Below are 20,323 nucleotides of genomic sequence, written 5' to 3'. Positions count from 1 at the left end.
CACGGAACTGTATTGATTTCCCTAAAGCCTTTATAAACATTGCCTAATTTGGGGATCACCTCTGAGATGCGAATTTACACGTTCATACACAGAATCAAGGATGCCAATATCACCAAGCTTGTCATTATCTGCATTTTGACCTGGCCCAAGTATAACTCTAAACCTTATATACCTTCCCCTATGTTCCATGGAACTAACATAATCAATGAGTTTCCATCTAAAACTCTTGCCCTTGATGGGTTCGGACTGCCACCAATCCAAAGATCCCAGTTCCAACCCACCCCAAGCAGTCCACATATACACCCTGCACCATTTACAACTGTTTTAGCTCTGACAGTTCACTATCAAGAGTTCCCTCTTCAACCAAACTTCAATCACCCATCTACCTGTCCTACCTCTCTTCCAGTAAACTTCCTTTGGGTCTCAACAGTTACTACCAGGCATTCACGGAACATTCATGGCCAAATTCTCCCAGGCACTTTCTCTGAACACTCACACCCTCATTCACCCTCAGGTCTGATGAGCACTTCACCTCCTCGATCTTTGAACACTATTACAGTGGGAGGGTGGGAATCACAATCCAGGGAACTTATACCAGGTGTATCCTTTGCTCCTGACTCACTGATGTGTGCTGGCAAGTCACAGGCACACGCTCACTGGCATCTCAGCAAACAGTGAGAATTACAGGATGTCTGGGAAGAACTGAGAAGGATGTTAAATGATTGCCTCTAATACCTTAACTTTAGAGATGAAGAAACTAAGGTTAAGGTGAGAAGACGAGCAGGCAGGAGGATCCATGCTAACACAAACTCCCTAGAAAGAAATTTTTTTTTACAAAAATACCTTATTGATATACTTCTGTAAGGAAGACTTCTCATCAGTTACATGTCTGATCTTTGACTCCTAGGGCAATACATCCTTCTGGTTAAACCTTGGTCTAATCTAACCACACCAGGCAAAGGTATTAAGTGCCACAGAGCTCAAGGCAGGCCACTTGCTCTCAACCCACAGGTTATCTACACCCTTTAGCCCCAGTGAGGCTGGGCTCAACAAAACCCAAGAGATGAGAGTATTTGACGACTCAAGTCCTTGTCAAACCAACACACTCATTTCCAAACCTAAGCTATCAAGATTAATCATTCAGAACAGACATGGAGTCCAATCCAAACAGTCAGATTCTATAGGGCTGGAAGCTGTACTTAAGTAAATAAATAAATGTCAAAATGTCTCTCCTGGCAATTGACAACATTTGGAAACCACTGCTCAAGGGACAGAACCAAGTCTTTCCCAGACTCCGCCAAATTGCCCTTCTCCGGGTGGGAATGATTCCAGGACAGAAGGATCCCAGTTCCCAACCTGCCTGAGACATTTATAGAGCAGCTGGCAGGAAGCCAGCTAAACAAGGCTGTTCACTCTGGGACACCCGAGGCCTCTTCAATTTCCCCATAAAGCTTCTACTATGCTATTGTTCTCTTCCATGTTACACCGTTATTAGGAAACTCCTTTATTTCTTCAAATATTGAAGAAAAGATGTCTCAATTATTTTTTCCCAACGAAACTGGAATACCGAACGCCCGCTAACCAAATTTGGAACAATGTGGGTATCAAAATGAGTCATAGGAATGGATGAGAACACACTGGATATAAAAAGATTTTAAAACAAGGGAGAGAGAGAAGGGAAAGCTTTATACAGAAGAGTATCAACAAATAAATATAGAAGAAACAATAGAAAAACATTTGCCATTTTTACACACAGCACAGTAATTCTTTTATTTAAGAATCATTAATAGATAGTGATACCACTGGGTGAAAGGTTGCTGGGGAGCACGATTCAAATAGAGTCTCAAAGTATCACTTCAGAGACCACTAACTACAAAAGAAAAAAGACATCTTCACAACAGAGAAGTTTGATGGACACACCTTAACCTAATGATCCACACTGTGTCCCCAGTGATGAGACAAGGTGACATGATGTGCCTGCTGACGACAGTCTGAGATACACGCCACAGCATCTGTGTTCTATTCCTGCCAAAATAATTTTATCTTGATTAACTCAGATTACATAATCACGCAAATCAAAATTGAAGGACATCCTGCCAAACAGCTGGCCGAGGTTCTGAAAAAATGTTGTGACAGACCAATAAAACCCAGGGACCTAATTCTAGATTAAAGGACACTAAAGAGGCAGGACAATTAATGCAATCAATGAAAATTGATTAGACTCTGGATTTTGAAAAACAGTTACAATGGGCATTGCAGAGACAATTGGGGAAACTTGGCTATTATGTATAAATATTAGGTGGTAGTAGTTCTGTATCAATATTCAATTTTTTTGAAAATAATACTTACATCATGGATGTATAGGGAAATGTCCTTGTTCTTAAAAGATATATTCTGAAACATTTTAGGCATGAAAGGTCATGGTGTCTACAACTCATTCAAATGGTTTAGAAAAAAATTATATAGGAGTTCCTGCTGTGGCGCAGTGGGTTAAGGAGCTGGAGTTGTCTCTGTAGCAGCTCAGGTCACTGCTGACGTATGAGTTCAAACCCCAGCTCAGTGAAGTGGGTTAAAGGACCTGGCATCGATACTGCTGTGGCCTGGGCCACAGCTGCAGCTCGGATTTCATCCCTGGCCTGGGTACCTACAAATGCTGCAGGTACAGCCAAAAAAAAAAAAAAAAAAAAATCAGATAAACCCAGGCACAGACAGAGATTGTAGCAAAATGTTAGAATCAGTGACGGGTATACAGGTTTTTTTGCTTTTTAGGGCTGCTAGGCACCACAGCTGCAGCAACATCAGATCCATGCCCTGTCTGCAACCTACACCGCAGCAACGCCAGATCCCTAACCCACTGATCGAGGCCAGGGATTGAACTGGCAACCCCATGGTTCCTAGTTGAATTTGTTTCCATTGCACCACGATGGGAACTCCAGATAAGGCTTTTTAATGGAGAGAAACTGAATGGAAATTATCCAGGAGAACAATATTACTGAGAATAGGAGTTCCCGGCGTAGCACAGTGGAAACAATCTGACTAGGAACCATGAGGTTGCGGGTTCGAACCCTGACCTCGCTCTGTGGGTTAAGGAGCCAGCGTTGCTGTGAGCTGTGGTGTAGGCTGCAGACATGGCTCAGATCTGGTGTTGCTGTGGCTCTGGCGTAGGCCGGCAGCTACAGCTCCGATTAGAGCCCTAGCTTGGAAACCTCCATATACTGTGGGTCCAGCCCTAAAAACAAACAAACAAAAAAAATTATTGAGAACATAATTATTGAGATCAATATAAAATAGTGTATTTTTACAACTTTTGCAGGGGAAAAAAAGGATTCAAAGTCCATTTAGTCTTTTAAATATTGATTCAGAAACTACCATGTAGCCAGCACTACATTGGCTGCCAGGAACACAGCAGTAAGCAAATCAAGTTCCTGCCCTACGTCACTTATATTTCAGTTAGGGGACAGTAAAGAAATACATATATATACACAGATATTTTGTATTTCTAAAGACTTGTATTTTTATATTATATAAAAATTCCAATGGTGTTGGGACTACAGCAGCAGAGGGACAGGGAGGGTGTTGCCATAATTCTAGGATGGTCCAAGAGGCCTCATTGACAAGGGGCTTTTGAGCAGGGACCTGAAAGAAGTGAAGGAGCAACTCATACGTCAATCTGGGAAAAGTGTGTCCCCCGAGAAAGATGCTGATGACATGCTTAGGGGAAGAGCAAAGCAACTGATGTCTGGGGCCAGGAGAAAAAGAGGGAAATTGTAGGGGGGGTGGGGGTGGAGGTGGTAGGTGACCATACAGGGCTTCATGGCCCACTTTTAGGATTTGGCTGTTTGTTTTGTTTTTGTCTTTTGTCTATTTAGGGCCAAACCCATGGCATATGGAGGTTTCCAGGCTAGGGGTCGAATCGGAGCTACAGCTGCCAGCCTACACCAGAGCCACAGCAGCACAGAATCCGAGCTGCATCTGTGACCTACACCACAGCTCACAGCAACAATGGACCCTTAATCCACTGAGCAAGGCTGGGGAACGAACCTGCATCCTCATGAATACTAGTCAGGTTCATTAACCACTGAGCCACAGGGGGAGCTCTAGGACTTGGCAGCTTCTAAACTGAGTGAGATGGAAAGAGAGTTTTGAGCAGAGGAATAGCATGGATTGAGTCACATTTTTAAAGGATCACCCAGCTGCTGTGGTTGGAACAGACTGTAGAAAGGCAAGGCTGGATAGATAGAGACCGGTTACACAAACATCACAAAGCAAACAAATCCAGATGACTCAGGTGATGATGGCTTGGCTGTGAGTATGGTGCCAAGTGATCAGATTCTAGACAGCTTTCGAAGGTAGAGGCAACATGATTTGGTGAGAGACTGGGAGTGGGGTTTGAGAAAGAAATACATGCAAACTCCAGATTTTTGGCTTAAGAGAACAGAGTGGATATTTACATATGCAGGAAAGAATGCAAAGTTCACAGTATTTAGCTTTAGTGTTTCCAGTCTGAGATACCTGTTAGATATTCAAGTAAAGAGGATGAAGAGGTAGCTGAATATGACTCTGGAATTAGGAGAGAGGTCTGGGCTGACGATATGGATACAGCAGTCAGTGTCTGGATGGTGGTTTCAGCCATGGGACCAGCTAAGACATCCTCAGGTGAGGAGATGGGGAAGGATGGAAGGACCAAGAAAGACCAGCGAGAGGGGCAGGCATTGTGGTGGAAGGAGAGCCAAGGACAATAGCATCCTGGACCTACTATCACAACGGAACTAAAGATCTATTCAAAGCTTTGGAAACTGGGAAAAATACTGTTTGTACCTGAAAGGAGTGTACAATTAAATACCCTATTATTAGTCACACAAGGGTGACAAATAACCAGAAATTGCATTAATATTCTTCCAAGCACCTAACATTGTAAATTATCAGTGACCCCAATAACATGCAAACGGAAAAGATGACTTAAAAAAAAAATGGGGAGTTCCCACTGTGGTGCAATGGAAATGAATCCGACAAGTATCCAAGGGGACATTGGTTTAATCCCTGGTCTCGCTCCATGGGTCAGGATCTGGTGTGCCATGAGCTGTGGTGTAGATCACAGACATGGTTCAGATCCCGAGTTGCTGTGGCTGTGGTGCAGGCCGGCAGCTGCAGCTCCAATTCGACCCTTCACCTGGAAACGTCCATATGCTGCAGGTGTGGCCCTAAAAAGCAAAAAAAAAAAAAAAAAAAAAAAGAAAAGAAAAACTTTCAGGTCAGCAAAACTGAGCTTTTTGAGGATTACTGGCCCAACTCAACCATTTTCTGATGCCCTCAATATAGGTCTGGACACAGACTTCAGGTGGGTCTAAGCAGGAATGTAACAAACTATTTGGCAATTACAATACATGCCTCATTTCTGCTCTATTGGAATTCTTCTCTCCGGCAAACGTGTAGGCAAGGGATGAAAACAAATTGAAGCCTTCGCATCACCTCAGTCACTCTCGGTAACTTTTCAGTGGAGAAGATGTTAAACAGTGGATTCTAAAAATGGCTGTGGGGTGGTTCAACTACCCAATCCTTTTTCCTATTACATGAGGGCAGCAATAGGATTTTTACAAACAGTTAATGGATTTTAAAACTTGCTTTCATCATTTCAACATACCTTCATTAAAATTTCAATGTGAAACCTCTCTTAGGAGAGTTAATACACCAATGTCCTTGAGACATGACTCCCAGGTAGTACAGTTTTGACACAGTGGGAGACCTCACCTTTCTCATGTCCTCACAAGAACCACTGTATTCTCAGAAATGATCCATCTTGTATCATTCATGCTAATAAAAAGGGCCCTAATCAAATTCTTTTTTTTTTCTTTTTCTTTTATTGCTTTTTAGGGCCGCACCTATGGCATATGTAAGTTCCCAGGCTAGGGGTTGAATGGGAGAAACAGCCACCAGCCCGCGCCACAGCCAACGCAACGCAGGACCTGAGCCTCAGCTGCAACCTACACCAAAGCTCATGGCAGCACTGGATCCTTAACCCACTGAACAAGGTCAGGGATCAAACCCGCATCCTCATGGATCCTAGTCGGGTTCATTAATCGATGAGCCACAAAGGGAACTCCCTTTTCTTTCTTTTTTTTTTCTAATCAAATTCTTATATGCAACAGTGTTCATCTTACCATTTTTTTCTAGCACAGAGAAGTGAAAGCTATGGTAACCTAACATTTCTTCCTTGAGAGAGAAAATAATTCACACTGATTTTTTTTTCCCAGTATAGCAAAGTTATGTCTCTGATCCAACCAGAACTCTAGTTGATCAAAAACAGAAAGAACATGGTATGTACAGCCAAATGTGGAAACAGGTTTATTCTTCCTCTTCTTTGGAAGCTTCAATTTAGTGTACTAATTTGCAGGTATAAATATGAATGGTGCAACTAGGAAAACCCTGGTGTCCATTTCCGTCATATAAACCTGGTGACGTGACCGAGCCCCCACTTTGTTAACAGCTCTAAAACAAAAACTTTCAATTGCACTGACTTTCTATTCAAGCAATTGGTTCAAATTACTACACAGGATTGCAGAACAGCCCACGCTCCACCACTTTTTCCTTTTTAGGGCCACACCTGCAAGATATGGAAGTTCCCAAGCTAGGGACCGAATCAGAGCTGCAGCTGCCAGTCTATGCCACAGCCACAGCAACAAGGATCCAAGCCACAGCTTGCAGCAATGTCAGATCCTTAACCCACTGATGGAGGCCAGGGATCAAACTTGCATCCTCACGGACACTATGTTGGGTTCTTTTTTTTTTTTTTTTTGTCTTTTTAGGGCCACACCTGAGGCATATGGAGGTTCCCAGGCTAGGGGTTGAATCGGAGCTGCAGCCCCAGGCCTATGCCACAGCCACAGCCAAGCCAGATCCGAGCAGTGTCTGCAACGTACACCACAGCTCGTGGCAACGCCTTAACCCACTGATTGAGGCCAGGGAGCAAACCCATATCCTCATGGATCTTAGTCGGGTTCGTTAACCATTGAACCACAATAGGAACTCTACTTCTTTTTTCAAAATTCTTTAAATTTATTTAAAAGTTTTAAATCAATTATGGTTGATTTTCGATGGTGAGGTGTCCAGCAAAGTGATTCAGTATACACACACACATTTTCTTTTACAGATTTTTGTCTACATAGGTTATTATATGATATTGAATATAGTTCCCTGCACTATACATTAAGTCCTTGTTTATCTTTTTTATAGTGGTGTTTATCTGTTACCATTTTCTCTCACTTTTTATTAGCATGCTCCTATGTGCTCCCTTTACCTTACAAGGGATTTTCTGATCCTAAAAAAAAGGGAGTCCAACAAACACTTCTTTTCCAGCTACAGAAATTCCTTGACTGCAGAATTTAAATGTTGCAGTCAAAGTGTTAAAGTCCACATTCTGAAAAGCAAATCCTGTTCTCCAAAACTCCTATCTAATTCCAGAAATGTTTCCTCAGGGTGGAAACAAAAATTCAAAAGCTTGATCTTCAATCCCTGGTGAAAATTACAGAGATTACATTCTTTTGAGAAAAACTGGAGTATGAAGGTATGGCCACATTTCCTTACTTCAGTGCTTCTCACTCCTTGCACGTTTCTCCCTGTCCTTGAAAAAGAGCTCCCAGCTTTCGAGATTCCCTAATGTCACACTTCCAACTCTAAGTTAGGAGCTCAGTCTGTGTCGTGTTCTCACGCATCGCCAGCAGACACGCTCCCATCTGAAGACTATCTTAGGATGTAAATCCTTTAAAAAAAAAAGAATCCCACTGCTTCAGTTTTGCCAAGTACATATTCTTAACATGTTTCCTGAAAATGAAGGAGACCTGTGACTTGATCAGATCACAACTCAGAAGAGTCCCACGACCACAGGACATGGGTGACGTTCCAGCCATTAGTCGTGGCTGGCTCCCACGTGTGCCCTGTTCTTATGGCCAAATATGTTAATGAACTTTCTCATTAATCCCTTCCCTCTCACATCATCTCTAAATGGGAATTTTCTCCTAGAAAGGAAAAGCTCACACATTTTCTTGACAGCAACGAGAGCTATGTCTCTAAGACAATCATGATCACCGAGTGGCCAGTCTGTATGAGAGAAACTGGGAAAATATATATTGAACGTTGAGACAACATAGAGTATTAAGAGTTTGTCGATATTAACAGAGGTTTGTGAGCTTTCCTGTTTATTCCAAGGGTATGTCACATGACCAGTGTTCCTAAGGGACATCCGAATCAAAGTCTATGCTAAGATACTTCAATGCCATCTAGACCAATCCCTAGGTTTTTATATACCAACATTAGGAGTTCCCGTCGTGGCGCAGCAGAAACGAATCTGACTAGGAATCATGAGTTTGCGGGTTCAATCCCTGGCCTCGTTCAGTGGGTTAAGGATCCGGCGTTGCCGTGAGCTGTGGTGTAGGTTGCAGACGCAGCTCAGATCCCGCGTTGCTGTGGCTGCTGCTCCAATTGGACCCCTGGCCTGAGAACCTCCATATGCCACAGGTGTGGCCCTAAAAGGACAAAAGACAAAAAAAAAAAAAAAAAAAAAAACACACATGAAAGCCACATCCATGTACACTGAGGTCGGGAAACAACATATCAGAAACTTTTTCAGATTTGCATTAATCATTTCTGCTTCATCTACTTCATATAGCATGACTGTATCCTATCCATCAGTGCTGGAACACTGGGCCTCAGTGGGTGAATGAGGGGTTAGTTCACTTTTGTAGTCTCTCTTCCACACTAGATGCCCAGACACTACCACACAAGAGCAGCCGGCCACGGGAGCCATCGCATCTGTACCCCTGCCCTGGTCTGTCACTTTTTCAGTCACCCCCAAATGTTCCCCTTGCCTCCCTATTCTGGATTCACTTGCCTAAATTCTCCCAATAGGTAAGACTGGAGAATTTTTCCATTTATTTGGTAAGTTTTTTTACATTAGCATAAAATTATGATCAATGCATAAATTATACACACATATTCAATGTATCAACACTTGAAAAAAATCTCTAATTCTAATGAAGGATATTTTGAAAATTGATTAAAGCAAGAAAGGACCTATTTGAACACTAAGGAGAATACAGGATTGCATATTAAATATAATTAATATCACATGTCTATGAGATGGAACTTCTATAGAGATCTTCTGAAAAACCTAGCCTCCTACTGGAGTGCTGAGTAGCGCAGGGGCTTGGAGTCAGGCAGCCGGGGCTTCTTCAGGGTTCTACCACTTGCTATGTGACCTGGGGCAGGTTTCTTTCCTTCCTTTTTTTTTTTTTTTGGTCTTTTTGGGGCCACACCACAGCATATAGAGGTTCCCAGGCTAGGGGTCAAATCAGAGCTATGGCTGCTGGCCTACGCCACAGCCACAGCAACTCGGGGTCCGAGCCGCTACACCGCAGCTCACAGCAATGCTGGATCCTTAACCCACTGAGCAAGGCCAGGGATCAGACCTGAGTCCTCATGGATACCAGTCAGGTTCAGGAACCACTGAGCCAAGATGGGAACTCTGTGGGGCAAGTTTCTCAACATCTGTCTTCTCAACTATAAAACGGAGTTCATTACAAGTCTCTACCCAGAGGCTGAACCATGTTAGGAGGAGCTGCCGCTTACAGAGTGGGCGGTCATTGGCAAATGATTGCGTGAAGCCATAGACAAGCCTTCCAGAACTTTGGAAGTGGCCACTCAAGTGAAGAGGAGCTAGCTGCACGATAAATCCACCTCTCTCCCCACCACAGAAGCTTGTTGAAGGGGTTAAATGAGATAATCCTCGGAAGGCACTCAGTAAAGCATTCAGCAAGCAGTGAGGGCTGCATGAACTTAACTAACACTAAATATTAATGAAACAAAATTACGTAAAAAGAGCCAATGGCATCAGCCCATTCACTTTATCTCAAACTGTTAGAGCAAGGGAAACAGGCTCCTTCGGAACAAACTTTGGGAGGGGGGTGTGGATGGAATATTTATTTTACACAGTAAATTGTCATAATGAATTGAAAAGGACCAAAATACCTAAAATCATGGGAGCAAACGTTATCAAAAGGGTTTTGATGATTTCCTATAAATATCTGAGGTAACTCAACAAAGACCCCAAATGCCTCTCAATGGCTCAGATTAGGAAGTACCTCAGGTTACCAATTTAAGAAAAAAATGACCAAAGTGATCATGCTACTGGCTCCAAATCCAAATATGAATGCAATCAAGTCACTCCAACTTGCCAGATTCTCTGAAACCCCAGGAATTAAAAGTCCTGCGAACGTGTATGTGCATGTGTCTGTGTGTGTGTGTGTGTGCACACGCTCTCCTCTCCCTCCTGAGTTTCTCCCCACCCCTCCTTCAGCCAGCTGTTAACAGTGCACCTGCCGCTTGAGCAGAGAAAGGCAGAAGCATTTACCATTAAATCAACATTTCTTTGGGAATTAGATCTAAATCCATCCCATCACCCGAGATATATTTGGCTGCCCCAAATCCCTAGATTACCAATAATATTCCAGCCTAACTACTATGAAATCTGTCAGACTAACTGATGGCCTAGGAGGACCCTGACTGTCAGAACAATTCTGCTTATCTGATCATCGCCTGCTCCCAAACAGCAAAGAGTTCACAAAACGGAGATGCCCTGGGGAGAAAAGAACAGAGAGACAGAGGGTACCTGCCAAAGGAAAACTTCTTCCTCTCTATCAATTGTGGGGGGGGAGTTGAACCACTTGTCATCAACAGAGAATTTTAGACTTAAAGATTCATTAAATTGAAAGAAAAATGAGCAGTCAATATTCTTTAACTAACTGAATTTAGTGGTACTGACCTACTTTCAGGGACATTGCGATGGTTCATGAAAATGAAATTGCCTCATTATCACTTTGAAGATTAAGGACACATAAAGAAACTTCATATAAATATTGCCATACTACTGAAAATTGTTATTAATATCATTTTTCTTTATTCTTTTTCATGGCAGCACACTTGGCACATGCAAGTTCCTGGACCAGGGATTGCACCTGAGCTGCAGCTGTGACCTATTCCACAGCTGTAGCAACACCGGATCCTTTAACTCACTGTACCAGGCCATGGTCTAACCCTCACCTTCGCAGTGACCCAAGCCATGCAATCAGATTCTTAACCTACTGTGCCACAGCGGGAACTCAGAAAATTACTTATTTGAGAAAGCTGCCTACTGTTGTGAGAATTAACATCAAAGGAAGTCTTGGTTACTCCAGTTTGTTCCTGCTTGGTCTGAGACACCCTCCTCCACTCCCCCCTCTCCCTCTTCTCCCAGTAACAATTTGTTTCAAATTGTGCCCCCTGACCTGACCAATGGGAAGGGGACAAGTATACCACCTGCGTTAGGGATAAATGGGGGGGGGGTGTCTTCCCTCTTTCTTGAGCGCTTTTTGAGCCCTCGGGCCCTTCTGCAAAAGTAAAGAGGCTGAGATCTCCCCATGTGCATGCATCTTACTTTTTGACACTGACAATCCAAGCCAGAGTCACTGCGACCCAGTCACTTTCAACATTTAGCATACTTGAGACGAATTCTTGACACAGATTCAGGTTACTAGAAGAAACCTGAAATCTCATCTACATAAATATTTACTTGCATAAAGTCAAGTGTTATGAACCTGCCCAGAAGAGGAGGCTCCTGAGAGCAACACAATAACAAAATGCAATCAGCTTACCAGCTTCTTCCTTTGTGAAGTGTGTCTGCATCAGACCAAGGCAGAGGAACATACTACAAGGGCAGTATGACGCTTCGGGCTGCCAGGGCAGGTCCTCCTAAGCTTTCTACAAAACCAAAATCCCTGAAGAAAAGGTCTCTAGCTCTACCTCGAGTTTTCCTTCAAAAAGACAGAAACACAGAAAGCTACACTGAGGACAGATATTATATACAGAAAAGAACCAGAGTTAAAATTGGATTCTTCTTCCTGCCCATTTCCTCAAGGAAATGCACGGCCCCACCCAGCCTTGTACATAATACTATGCTTCTTCATGGATCCCGGATACACAGACTACAAATAAAACCTTTGCTGCTAAAAGCAGCGACAGGTTCCTTGCTGAACTGATGAGGTCTTAGGTTCTAGCAATTCAGCCCGAAGACAGATGAAAGAGACATAAATGCCACATACAAGGAGAAAAAGCCAAGGGCCTGATCCTTAGTCAGGATCCTTAGCCTCCTGCCACAGACCTAGGTGGTAACTTCGAGCTGTGTGTTATTACCAAAAACACGCATTAAGATGCTGCATTCTGGTTCTGTGTCTCTTACTCTGGGCTGAATGGATTTTCTCGAATTGTTTAGGGGTGAGATGACGAGGCTCAGGGAGCTATACAAGATGAAGGGGGGCATATGCACACTTTCAATTGCCTGACAGTAAAAATGGGGTCTAATTAAAAAAAAAATCAGTTCTGGGAACAACACAAAACTCTCCTCTCCTTCTTACCACGTCACATTCTGGGTTCTTCAAAAGGATGACTTCAGTACACATGAGTAAGGAATCAAAGAGGAATTTTCCTCTAAATAAAAACACCAGCCTCCTTTTAAATGTAGATTCCAACAACCCAACACAAACATATGCCATGCTACTTCCCAAAAGGAATTCCCAAATAAATTGAAATCTAATTCAGATTGCAAGTGGATTCAGTTCTTCAACCCATGTAATGTGAAAAAAGTAAACAATCCTCAAAAAAAGTTTAAATGGAATTTAGCAGTTGAGAATTAACAAGATCCCGGAACATAAGAAGAACTGGGTCTGGGGAGTACAATAAAAATGTGAATTTAACAGTCTTGGCGTCTGAGAGCAGACTGCTTGGGAAACTCTCTCCTTATCCACGTTCTTTCCACAGTAGAACCACATCTTAGGGTGCAAAGAAGTTTCTGTGATTGGGCAAGAAATCTACTGCAGAAAACCATTTTGATAAGAAGACTTTCAAAAAAAAAAAAAAAAAAAAAAAAACGGAGTTCCCATCGTGGCGCAGTGGTTAATGACTAGGAACCGTGAGGTTGCAGGTTCGATCCCTGGCCTTGCTCAGTGGGTTAAGGATCTGGCGTTGCCGTGAGCTGTGGTGTAGGTTGCAGACACAGCTTGGATCCCGTGTTGCTGTGGCTCTGGTGCAGGCTGGCGGCTACAGCTCCAATTAGACCCCTAGCCTGGGAACCTCCATATGCCGTGGGAGCGGCCCAAAAAATGGCAAAAAGACAAAAAAAAAAAAAAAGACTTTCACAATTTCTATCCTCCAGGGAAACACAAGTTTTGGGGGGACATCCTTTGACTCTAACGTTATACCAAGTTTGACAGCTCAAACACTGCAGAAGCAGAACTAGAATCTGAACATTCTGCTTACTTTACCTAATGTTCCTAATTGTTAAGACTCTGGCAGGGTCTGCTAGACTATTTGGGAGTCCAGAAGACGAAGGCAGCATTAATGGTATTTCTGCTATCATACCCTTGGTGTCCTGACCTCAGTAGCCTGGACTTCTCCATGTTCATGGTAGACCTTTGAGTGCCCCAATGGGGGAATCTTACAAGACAGTAAGACACTTAAAAAAAAAAAAAAAAGGAAAGAAAGAAAGAGAAAATTTCCTTTGTGGCACAGTGGAAATGAATCCAACTAGTATCCATGAGGACACAGGTTTGATCCCTGGCCTCGCTTGTGGGGGTGGGGATCTCGCGTTGCCATGAGCTATGGTCTAGGTTGAAGACTCAGCTTAGATCCTGCATTGCTGAGGCTGTGATGTAGGCTGGCAGCTGTAGCTCCAATTCGACCTCTAGCCTGGGAACCTCCATGTGCCTCAGGTACGGATCTAAAAGGTAAAAAAAAAAAAAAGGTAGAGAGAGCAAGATGCTGGTGGCAGTACCCCCTTTCAGGCTTCTTTGATCTACACAACAAAGCCGCACTCCTAAGAGGGCTCAAGGTGGCAGCTTCTAAGTTGCGGGATACTTCATCTTGGCTTTGAAATGATACTGCTGTGTTTACTGCATAAACTAAGAAGGACACCAATAATCTGAAATATAAACTTCAATAAGTCCTACAGCTGCTGGTAGCCAAGAGGCTTATAGGCTTGCAGCCCTGGGAGGCAGTGTAGTGGTTATTAGCACAGGCTCTGGAACCAGACTCCCCCTGGTTTGATCTCAGCTGTGATGCTAACTAGCTATGTGACTTTGGACAAGTCATTTAATTTTGCTGTCACTGCTTCCTCATCTGAAGAAATACGGATAATTACGTCTCAGGTTGCTGAGGTGATGAAGGTGTCATTAGGTTAATGAATTATAAAGCGCTTAGGATGATGCCAGGCATACAGCTGAGTGCCACGGAATGTTATTTCTTATTATTTGTGTTACCAGCTATCAATATTCTAATTTCCCAAGTAAGGCATTCTGAGGACCAGCAACAGAACATGAAGTTCAAGCCCAAGTTCAGGGCAGAGCAGGTGGAGAGCCACCTAACCCTGGGAGAAGAGAACCAAGTCTTTCCAAAAGCTGGTCGATGTCTGTTTGGGGGGAATTGGGTGGATGCAGGGTTGGGAGGCAGGGCCAGGAAGGTGTTCCCACAGGGTCGATGCCCGGGAGACCGAATTTCTACTGAAGTTTAAAAAAATAAGTCAGAGAAAAAAAGAAAAAAAAAGTCAGAATGCACACATTGAAAGATATTACAGCCTGAAATGAAGTTGTATTCACTCTGACACATTTTTTAAAAAATTGGGAAGGGAAGTAGTAAAGGGGGCTCCTAATGTACTAAAAGCCCTCGGGGTGTTCATTAAACACTTACTAATTGACTGAACTTGCCGGTTCAAAGAGAACTTGGAAATGTATATGCCCTCAGGGAGTAACGCTTGGTGTACACAATTCACTAAGTATCTGGCTTCGGAATAGTCACCGTAGACTTCAGTTTATGTGTAAGTTAAATATTTAATTGGTACAAATATACTACTCAGCTCACTGAGGCAAAAACGAGAACATTTTATGTCTGCTTTTTAAAGAGCACAGCTTTGGCTATCATGTTGAAAGCGGACACAGCAGAAATGTTTGAGTTTCATACCTCAAAGATGTTTTAATAAAATTCAGGTATTTTCACTGACATCATACAGACTATGATGGGGAAATAAACAGGCGTGATCCCTGAAAAGCAACTGTTTCTATTGCTCATATATCTTGACATCCCTACTATATTTTTTAATAGAGAAACCCAATAAAAAAATTTGCCAACTGGGAAAACCAGTGCCTCTAGATTTAGGAGGTCATAAAATTACCTAATCTTATTTCTGCCAAGGAAAATCCAAGGAAAGTTCACATCTACAGAAGAGTCACTTACATTGAAATGACGGCTGTTCGCCGGAAGAGGGTTGCAGGGGTGGGTGTATGTACGTATGGTGTGGACACAGAGGCTTCCGGTCCAAAACAAGAGATTAAGAATCCATTGTATTTTAGAGAAAGCACAGGCACACACATGAGCCACAAGAGAGAGAGATGGTATTGGAAAAGCAAAATGGGCTTTCCTATTGATCAGTCTCAGCTCTACTAAAATTTCTCAATGACTGAGAAACTTCTGAGGCTCTTAAAGCCAAGACAGGCAGGAGTTCTTGTGTGTTGGCTGGATGCAAAATATTGCTGGTGATTTAATTTCTTCTGAGGCAAGATCAGTGAAAAACAATCAGGGTCATCTCATGCCTGAAGTGTCAGAACTCAATTATTTTCCAGCAATAGTTAAAAAATAAGTTCCATGACTTGAGTATGATGGAAGAGGTGGGTATTAACTAAAGGAGGCATTCTGAGGTGAAGGAAGGAAGTGTGCTTTGTGGATTTTCCCTCCTTCAACAATGGGGGAGAGCTCAAATCTGTCTGCTGTTAGACTGACATCAGACAGACATCAGAACGCAGCTATATTTGGCCTCCCACGCAGCATAAGCAGCCATCACAGTAATACACACTCGACCCTGCAGTTATTTAAATTCGGAAAACAGGCAATGCAAGAATTACAAAGCTTTGGGGGGTGGGGACCACCTGGGTAATTTAGAATGTAAAATATCAATTCGTATTTCAAGGTCTATCACTGTCTACTGAACAGCTCAAATCAGGCTGATGAGTTTGGGCACTTTAAGAAATGGCAGTAACATTTGGGGGAAAAAAATGTTTGTTTTGTAAACAAAGTAATTGTATCTGATAGCACTGAAAACTGGGAAATGCAGAGAAAAAAAGCCACCTACACTATCACCTTCCACAATTTATTATTAGCATTTTGCATATTTTATTCTAGTCTTTTTTTTTTCTATTTCCTATTTGGCAGTTAAACATGATACACACGAGAAATCCAGTTCTGCATTTTATTTTGTTCTTAAAAAATTCTTTACTGAAGCTGTCGAAATAACCCAGTAACTTAAGCAAAACTCAACTTCGCTCAAAGATTTCTCCCAACTTTAAGGTTCTGTGATGGTAGTTGTTCGTCTAAATCAAAAACAAAAGTTGTTAATGCTAAGAGTTCAAAAGTATAGGCAAAGCCAAGAGACTAGGAAAAAAACTGTCAACACATTCAGGAACTCAGAGGATTAGCCAGTGTTTGTCCTCCCAATGGGGTGCAGTGTGGACATAATCCAGTCCTTACCAGGGTATACAATGTGGCAGTAGGAAGCGACACAGAGTCTCAAATTTATAACAAAGTTGTAGCCCCTAAATCTGTTAAATGGTTGCGTAGAACTTAAAAACAACTTCTCCAGGAGTTCCCTTTGTGGCACAGCAGAAACAAACCTGACTAGTATCCATGAGGATGTCGGTTTGATCCCTGGCCTCACTCAGTGGGTTAAGGATCCAGCATTGCTGTGAGCTGTGGTGTAGGTTGCAGACACAGCTCAGATCTGGCTTTGTTGTAGCTGTGGCATAGGCCAGCCGCCGTAGTTCCCATTCGACCCCTAGACTGGGAACTTGCAATACGCCCTAAAAAAGAAAAAATAACAACAACAAAAAATTCTCCAGGGAAATAGTGCAAGAAAGAGGTTGGGGTATTATTTCTACAAAATCTATTTAATCCGTGTAGTTTAAACCAAAGGTCTCAAAGATAAGGTCATTGTGACAGTTCACTTAGGTGTGGAGAGAAAATCCATCTATCTGTTTATTTCTCACGTGGTCCTTAACACCTAGTTTGTGTTAACTCCTAGTGCAGGAGGGCAAGTATTTATATTCTAAACATCCACAAATTGGCTCTCGAACGAACCACGTAGTTGTTAAACAGACAAGTTTGGAGACCATTAGCTTCAACAGTAACACCAGCCTTACTCTTATTTGTGACCTTATAAAAAAATCTCTTTATAAAATTATGTCCCACACTTCAACTGGGACAGCCCCAGGGATAAATCTGTCATTGCAGCATTCCATGACACGATGGCTCTTTCAGAAGTAAGCTGAGTAACAGGAGTCTGGAATCCCAGAACAGGAGTTCTGAGAGAAAGCAGGGCTATCTGGCTTCTCCGGTGGGGGGGGGGGGGGGATGTTCAGGAAGCAGGGGTGCTTCATCTCCTTCAGTTCAGCCCCCTCTTAATCTGCTAAGTGCAAGGGGCCTTTCTCCTCAGACTTTTTCAGGGGGCTGATTGATGTACCTGCTGAAACCACATGCGTTCCTGGAACCATGATCCCAGGAAGCAGAAGGTGGACTCAGCCACAACTAGAAAGGACCTCAGTTGTCAAGTCAGGATGGGGATGGGGCCTCAAGGTCCAATTTATCCAAAAGCAGCACGTCTGCGGGAAATTCTCCACTGGGAAAGACATGGCTTGTGTGGGAGGGGGCCTAAGTCTGGGATGCTTATCTTCATCAGCCGCGGTGTGTACACTCATGTGTCACACACACATTTCTCACTTGTCAGATTTCCCACCGCGAACTGCCAGCTCCTCTCTGGGTGCAATCCAAACATCGAAGACAGAGTCCTGGTTCTGTGCCAGGAGCTACCAGTTCCTGATCATTACCTGGTCTCCTAGTTCCACCACAGTTTAGGTGATTGATTCTCCATGTGGGGCCCGGGGGGAGCTTTAGGACACAAATCTGGCCAGGTCATTATTCATTTTATCGTCTGGCTTTCTGCCTACTTAAAAAGATCCAAAGCCTGCTCTAGTTTCTAGTTTCCTGTTCTGCAGATTCAGTCCTCAGCAGTGACTATAAATGCTGTTGGAAGCAGAGAGTGGTAGGGAGCTGTGGTCAGTGCCCACCCTGTTCTTTTTGGGGAAAACACTTCCCGCTGCTATGTGGATGCCAGGGGCTGGTGCCTGAAGAAGGATGGTCATGATGGCCCTCTTGCCAGGTGGTGACTGGGCTGGGGTTAGAACTTGATGCAAGTGAACCCTCCCTGAGGTCCATGTACACAAGGGCCAAGAGTGAGGCCGGAGTAGAATACATGGGCCTCAGGATCTGACTACACCTAAGGTCACTCCTAGACTTACAAGTTATATGAACTAATTTTGTTGATGGTGTTTTTTGTCTTTTTGTTTTCTGCTTTTCAGGGCTGCACCCACAGCATATGCAAGTTCCCAGGCTAGGGGTCGAATCAGAGCTGGAGCTGCCAGCCTACGCCACAGCCACAGCCACAGCCTCAGCCACACGAGATCTGAGCCGCATCTGTGACCTACACCACAGCTCACGGCAACGCCAGATCCTTAACCCACTGAGCAAGGCCAGGGATTAAACTCGCAGCCTCTGGATACTAGTCGGATTTATTTTGCTGTGCCCCAACAGGAACTCCCTGGTGTTGGTGTTTTGCGGTTTTTTTTTTTTTGGTCTTCTTAGGGCCACACCCTCAGCATGTGGAGGTTCACAGGCTAGGGATCCAATCCAAGCTGTAGCCACCGGCCTACACCAGAGCCACAGCAATGCAGGATCCAAGCCACATCTGCAACCTATACCACAGCTTACGGCAATGCCAGATCCTTAACCCACTGAGCAAGGCCAGGGATCGAACCCACATGCTCATGGATACTAGTCAGGTTCGTTAATCGCTGAGCCATAACGAGAACTCCCTGCTGCTGGTGTTTTAAGCTAATGTGGAATAGGTTCTCAACTTCCAACTGAAATAAACCTAGAACCTAGACCGTGTTGGACTGACCTGCTAGATATGTGTGATGTGTCTCTAAGGCTATCAGAATAAATATGTCCAGATCGTTCCACAAAGCGGGACTTAAGCATGTCACATGATCCATGATTTGCACCCTCTAGTTTATGGAGCTCAATTGCACTGAACTTCCTTCCTCTAAAACAGCATACTGTATAGCTCAGTGGGACTTTTTACAAGGAGGACAGTTTCAGTGGAGATGGCCTGGGTATCACATTTCCCTTTCACAGAAAGTAATGCTAACTGTAACAGTTTCCAGCCCTCTAGCCTATACGGCACTCAGCAAACCTGGCGATTTCATTCACACAGTTAGCACACCAGCTGCTGCAGAAGAGCACGTGGGCGTTTGCATTACAGCCAACAAGCATCTGTGCTCCAGGAACCTGAAGAGCTGGGAATCTGAGCCGGCCCTCACATTCCACTTTACAGAGAAGCAGAGATATTTCACAGGGATTTCAGCTCCCATGTGCTTGAGGGTCTCCAGGTCCAGAGTGAGAGGCGCGTGGCTTTTATACAAGCCGTCCTCCCCTTAGCCGATGGCACTTGTGCTGGGAATCACAGCATATGTATCCTAAAAGGCCCTTATTCCCATATAAGGAACTGGGTCCTCGAGGGGGAATAATTCAACTTGGAGCATCATGCAGTCACCACACTAGTCCTCGCCCCACAACAAAGCTTGTCCAGGATGCTGTAGAACACAAGTGGCAATGCACTGCCATAAGCTGGCTGCCCTATAAATCGGTTGCATCCAAAACTGAGTAACATCAGGAGGTCATTTAGAAATAACTTGAATTTTATAATAATAATAGGGTCAGAGGAGTCTCCGTCGTGGCTCAGGGGTTAACGAATCCGACTAGGAACCATGAGGTAGCGGGTTCTATCCCTGGCCTTGCTCAGTGGATTAAGGATCCGGTGTTGCCATGAGCTGTGGTGTGGGTTGCAGACGAGGCTCGGATCCCGCGTTGCTGTGGTTCTGGCGTAGGCTGGTGGCTACAGCTCCGATTGGACCCCTAGCCAGGGAACCTCCATATGCTGTGGGAGTAGCTCAAGAAAAGGCAAAAAGAAAAAATAAATAAATAAGTAAAATGCAAACTCTCCCCCTCATAAACCACACAATATTTTCTATGACCTCTTTCCCCTTACCAGTACTAACCGAATCCCCCACCTTAGCCATCTTGGGCGAGTAGACCAATGTGCATGATACACCTGGATCCCTTCACAATAGTCTGGGCGTCAGCA

The 20,323-nt window shown here is 43.7% G+C and overlaps 1 protein-coding gene and 1 long non-coding RNA gene across 25 annotated transcripts in view; both read right to left on the bottom strand.

The window, feature by feature from the left end:
- The window catches only part of MCC (MCC regulator of WNT signaling pathway), a 454,523-nt gene that overhangs the window by 222,859 nt on the left and 211,341 nt on the right, over positions 1 to 20,323 (bottom strand). For 3 of the 24 annotated variants that reach the window (XR_014838502.1, XR_014838513.1, XM_085014215.1), the window contains exon 1: positions 11,682 to 11,860. The exons of the other annotated variants lie outside the window; for them this stretch is intronic. The gene's annotated coding sequence lies outside the window, so the exon portion shown is untranslated. Of the gene's footprint in view, positions 1 to 11,681; positions 11,861 to 20,323 lie in introns of those variants that run through there. 24 annotated transcript variants of the gene reach the window in all.
- LOC146405675 (uncharacterized) lies at positions 7,149 to 12,953 on the bottom strand. The gene is made up of 2 exons (XR_014838540.1): positions 9,462 to 12,953; positions 7,149 to 8,375 (listed from the first exon to the last, which is right to left on the bottom strand). It is a non-coding gene; the product is annotated as an uncharacterized LOC146405675 (long non-coding RNA).

This window comes from Sus scrofa, chromosome 2 (genome assembly GCF_054392235.1).
Source record: "Sus scrofa isolate SSC_HxYL_T2T_F1_AM1 chromosome 2, Sscrofa_HxYL_maternal_Yorkshire_Landrace_v2.0, whole genome shotgun sequence".
NCBI lineage: Eukaryota > Metazoa > Chordata > Mammalia > Artiodactyla > Suidae > Sus > Sus scrofa.
The sequence above is the reverse complement of the archived record's forward strand: the minus strand, read 5'-3'. Positions and strand labels throughout refer to the sequence as shown.